Source organism: Choloepus didactylus, chromosome 15, assembly GCF_015220235.1.
Source record: "Choloepus didactylus isolate mChoDid1 chromosome 15, mChoDid1.pri, whole genome shotgun sequence".
NCBI lineage: Eukaryota > Metazoa > Chordata > Mammalia > Pilosa > Megalonychidae > Choloepus > Choloepus didactylus.
In genome coordinates this window covers 89,103,467-89,109,466 of record NC_051321.1, presented here as the reverse complement: position 1 = coordinate 89,109,466, position 6,000 = coordinate 89,103,467, and positions in this window count along the sequence as shown.

Below are 6,000 nucleotides of genomic sequence, written 5' to 3'. Positions count from 1 at the left end.
AAAAATTATCAGAGTACTTTGAACAACGCTTGTGTTTTCTCTGTGTCCTGTAACAAGCGGAGGGGGTTGAGCATTTTTCTATGCCTTGGCAAATTGTCATATTTCTTTCCAACATTCTATCTTTTCTGTTTTCAATGTCATGAAATATCTCCAAGAGTCTTCTACTGAGTTTTTTTGCCAGTGTCACTTCCTCTGGTACATCTTCATCCTTGTTGTCACAACCACTTTCCTCATTTCTGTTAAGTTTCCCTCCAACCAGTTCCTGTGGTTATAGATGAAGAGTGGTGCAGTGTCACCACCACCCTGCTTGTTTCAATAACTCCATTTACGTTTGAATTCAATTTGCACTCCCAGAAATAATGCTTTTCCTTTTTTTTCTGCTGCAATTCCGTCTTTGTTGGTCAATGCTTTGTCTTTTAACTATCTATTTTTTTTAAATGTCACATAAATTGATCGTTGGGAGACAAGTAACACAACAGCATGCTTTTCTGTCCGTGCATGTACGGCATAATAGATGCGCAGAGACCAATAACCTGTGTAGATTTACAAAGAAATGACGTGACTGGTGTCTGGTCAGGATATGCATGTTAATTGCATAGTGACGTGTGGCCTGAAGAGCCAGCGACCAAGTGTGTAACTTGCGCAATACAGTTGATGTACTGCAGTAACTGAAATCTGAACTGAGTTGGTGGGGCATGGGTGTTATTTAACTCAACCATGGTAAGTGAAATGCGTGCATATCGGAACCCTGCAAAGCGAGGGCTGGCTGGGTCCTGGTGCAGCATAGTAGAGAATTTAAGAGGACACATACTTAGGGTTGGACAGACTTTAATATGATGCAGGATCTGCCACTTCCTACCTAGATGCCCCCCACCTCCGCCCTTCGTAAAACTGAGATAAAACGACCAACCCCTCAGGGTTACCTTGAGCAGTTGTGACCAAGGAAATTTCTTGCTCCACACAACAGAAGGCTGCCAGGCATGGGAATAGGAGTGTGAGTGCTTTTGGCAGCAGAAGTACAGGCTAAATTTTCTGCAGAAAACACCAAAATTGCTTTTAGATTCTCATTGATGTAACTAGACAAAGGGAGATAAAAATACTTTATAGAAACATGTCTATTCACTTTGTTGACATCTGAAACCTCTTCAGTCTACTTCAGGTGTCTAGTGTTAAGGGGTTGGGAAGAAAAGTTAGAATGTTTGAAGCAAATATGGAAGACAATTGAGAGTCGAGTTTGCAGACTACAGCATTTTGTTCAGGACACCAAAGCTTTGCTGCAGCAGAGGAGGCCAGAATGGAAGTAGCTGCAGGGTTCTAGGAACGGGAAATGATTTTACAGATACAGTAAGGAAGTTGGCTTGACTCCTATTGATTGGACGAAGGTTTGTCCATCCTGTAGGGTGAGTTTAGGATAGGTGGGCTTTATTTTGTATTGGGTCAAAGGTAATGAACTTAGGGATTGATTTGCTCTCTGGGTCTGTTGCCTTGGTGGGGATTTCAAATTTCAAAAGATAAGAAAGAGACTCAAGAGGGCATGTTTTGTTTTGTTTTGTTTTTGTTCTTGGTTTGCTCTGAAAGGTCCCCAGAACTTTTCCCTATCACGAGGTACCGTGTAACTAACTATCTAAGGGGCAGTGTTCCAAGACAAGAGGGGGTGGGATAGGGAACGGTGAGAAAAGGGATGGCGTTCTGGACAACATTTTGTGTTTTTCTGTGTCAAATTTACATTAAGAGCTTCAATATTTGGTTTGCAATAATGCCTTGAACATTAGCCAGCCTATTCCCAAACCCAAGAAGAAACATATTCCAGTAACAAGTAACAGATTATTTTTTTTGACATCTGCAATTTTAGTTCCCCCCATGTGTGGTAAACACAAGAGCAGTGATGGCACTAAAACCGCATTTATTGAAACATGGACTGTACAATCTGTACAATTCCTTAAAATGTTTAGCAGTCTCCTGTAAATGTCAGGATTCAATCAGAGAATCAGAATCACCAGGACACCTGTGACATGTAATTTGTCACAGAGATTTGACCTTATGCAATTGTGGGAGCTGGTTCGGCATCCTCTGTCCGGAAGGGAAGGTGGATGGAAAGTGGGAGAGGCAAGAAAGAGCTGCGCTCAGAGGCGCCGCATGGAGCCTGGAGCGTGCCCGGAGCGCGCACACACCTGGCTGGGGGTGGGAGAAGCTGCAGGAGGTGAATCAACGGTAAGCACAGCCTGTCCCGCCGAGAGCCACCCTCGCAGCGCCCTCCCCAGCCGGAAACACCTGGGGAAGCGGATTCGGGGCGACGTGGTGCCCCACAAAGCCGCCTCGCCCCTTTCTTGCCAGCCTGCAGGTGGCTTGCCCCTCGGGGTGCCCCGAGAAGGGCAGGGGCTTTAGCAGTCTCAGTGGCTACCGTTTGGAGGCTGTTCGTAGCGCCAAGTCATGTTTTTGGAGGGAAGTTTCGCTTTCTTCTTCATTGTGAGCAGGAGAGGAACAAGCCTTTCCCTTTTGTCTCTTTCTTTCCGTTTCTCTCATCGCCACCTACACTCCAAGCCGCTTTACTCGATTCGTCCTCATTAATTTGCCAACCCTTGGTTGTTAAGTGTCCTGGGTCAGGAAACTTCAAAGCCAACATTGATAAAAATCAGTATTATGAGGATATTATGGTCTCAAATTTGTTCCATTTTTTCCGGGATAAAAATTGGAATTTATTTTTCTTAAATAAAATGGTCAAAATGTAGATGTTAGCAGGGCACATTGCCTTTTTTTTTTTTTTTTTTAATTTTGGAATGTTTGGAAATAATTCCAAACTCACAGGACAGTTGCAAAAACAATACAGTCCCCATACAGAGAAAACCAGCATGTGCCCCATCTCTCCAGATACCCAGATCCACCAACTTTAACATTTTTCCATCTTTGCCATATCATTCCATTATCTATCTACCAACCTCTCTCTCTCTCTTTTCAGAACATCTGAAGGCAGATTGCACATAAACTCTTAGAACACATAACACTTCCATGTACATTTACTGCAAACAAGGATATTCACTTATGTAGTCACCTCAAGTATAGTTATCAAGTTCAAGAAATTTAACATTGCCTCAAAGCCTATATTCTATATTCCATTTTTTTCTATGTCCCAATAACATCCTTTTCAGCCTTTTCTTCTCCATTCTTAGATCCTATCCAGTATCAGGTATTGGATTTGTCATCTCTTTAGTTTCTCTTTCTTTTTTTTAAATTGTGAGACATTTATACAACATAAATCTTCCCATCCCACCCCCTCCCAAGCATAGAATTCTGTGGTATTCACATGTTGCAGTACCCTCACCCACCACCCATTATCACAACTTTCCCTTCACACTGCTTCTTAATGAATCATAAGTGATTAAAAAAAAAAAAAAAAGACAGAACTTCTGGCAGCAGCAGCGATAATATGAAATGCTTAGCATGTAGTCAGCTCTCACAGGGAGGCCTGGAAGCCACATGGCCTGGGTCCCCCTTATGTCCTTGCAGCCCTCTTCCCACAAGAAGGGAGGCCCAAGACCACTGGTCAACTGCCCCTGAGTGGCAGCAAGTCTGCCCTGGAGAACCAGATATGGAACCCGAGCCAGGAAAGGCTGCCTCCAGAGGCTGGGGAATGTGGGGCCCCAGTGCCTGGCTCCTTCCCACCCATCCAACCATAGGGATCTTGAAATAGAAGCTGGAAGGGAAGGAAGCAACATCGTTTAAAGAAATTTGTGTAAATGGACCACATATTTTGTTACTTCCCTGCTTCCAAAACTTCAGCGCTCCCCATTGACTGTATATTGTCTTCAAAACATTTCTGAAATTTTGAAATATTTCATCATGCAAAATTGAAATAAGCCAGACACAAGAGGTCAAATATTGTATGATTTCACTTATTTTAAATACCCAGAATATGCAAATTCACAGAGAGTAGTGTAAGGGATATCAGGAGTGGGAATGGGGGTGGGGAATAGGGAGTTATTGCTTAATGGGTGCAGAGTTTCTGTTTGGGGCAATAAAAAAATTTTTGTAATGGATGGTGGTGATGATAGCACAACATTGCAAAAGAATTTAACACCACTGAATTCTACACTTGAAAGAGGTTAAAAATGGGAAATGTTATGTTGTATATATGTTGCCACAATAAAAAAGTTTTTAAAAATTTATAGTTGTATTACAGCAAATACTTTTTAAAAAGAGTTGAAGAGTAGCTCAGAGCACTGATTTATCTGTAATTTTTTTTCCCAAAACAATGAAATGGGGCAAAATGTCAACATCTTTAAGTTTGTTCCAACATTATTATTAATTTTCCATATGTTTTAAATATTCCATACTTTTAAAAAAAATTTAAAGTTACTGTGAGAGAGAGAGAGACAGAGGCAGAGAAAGAAAGAGAAGCTGCAAGCTGCCCTGTGCCCCTGTGCTCACCCCCTCACCCCCCCTCCAACCCCGGCACCCACTGGCACATCTTGATCTGAATGAAGTTTTCTGTCTTGGGGCTCTGCAGAGGTGAAGGCATTAAACTCTACATAGTTCTTGTGGGAAACTTCAGGTCTCAGCATGGAGGCAGAGCTGGACCTTGGTACACTAAGGTCCTTCCCAGGGCAGCAGTTGCCAGCCCAGCCAGCTGGGGAAATGAGCAGAGGAGGGCAGCCATTACATCCACGGGTCCACCACTGCCCATCCACCTGCAGTCTGCTGCTGGGCAAAGAAACCGCTTCAAGCAAATAACCAACAAGCATAGGAGATGCCATAACCCTGTTTCCACCATTTAACACGTAGTGAAGTCCTGCGTGGCCTTCATGCTGACCCACTGTTTGCATAAGCACGAGTGCTCCTTCAGCAGTCCCTTTTTCTGTAAAGGGACAAGACAACTAGCCAGATGAAGCTGTGACTGCTGAGCCTACCTGCTTCCCAACTGGGAGACAGGAGATGAATTGGGGCAAAGCCCTGGAAAATGTATTGCAACTTCCGGTTCCACAGGTGGCATTTCCCCTCTGGTCTTATCCCTCCTCTCTGCTTCGTGGAGCACCTGGTCTCAAGGGCCTATATTGTGTCTGGACAGTTCAATTTGCTTCCTGACTTCCTACATTCTCTCCTTCTCTCAGATGGGAAAGGGAGGCAGAGAATGGGGTTTGTGAGCCCCCCTTAAAGACCTAGTTCTCCTGGGATGTAGAATGTACCAAACTGCCTCGCCCAATGTCCAGAACTGCTATGTACACACCAAGAGGCCTTTGGCACGTGACCTTAATGACTCCATACCTTGGTTTCCCTCCAGTGAATGGTGATGACCATAATAGCATCTACCACTCAAGTTGTCATAAGATTTAAATGAGATAAAGTATTTATAAGAGTGCAAAACACAGTGAAGGTGCAATACATGTTAGCTATTATCATGATTGCTATTTAACAGATACTGTGATTGTGAGCAGGTGACTTCTCTGAGCCTTGGTGGTCCCTACCTTTTGGCACTGTAATGGGAAAGGGGGTCAAACCTTAATGAGTAAACTGATTTTTTCAAGTGCTTGAAAACTGTAAGACACCAGACTTTCCAAACCTCTGCACCATTTGTTATGGATGAGTGGATTCCAGGCTTGGCCAGTGCATCAGAATGGAGAGGAGCTTATTTTTAAAAACTCAAACAAACACGAAAACAAAAAACATTACTGATAAAGCTATTACTTTTAACATAATCTATTCACAAAAACAACATGAAATAAACATAAACAGGCAGACCGATGTGTTAAGACCGATGTGCTTTGGGATAATCTACATTTGCGGTGAATTGCTTTTAAAACAAAGATCTTAAAGGTGCATTTCTGGGGGGACTCTCAACCAAAAACCTGTCCCTTTTCAGATTTCAGAGCTTAGGTTACACTTTTGAGCACATAGCCCAATAGGACCCAGACATCAAAGAAAGGTTAGCGGCCCCTAAGGTGGTGGTCCGAGTGGACTGGGTGTGGACAAGTATCTACCCACTGGTGACATTTGTGGGAAAGTCCT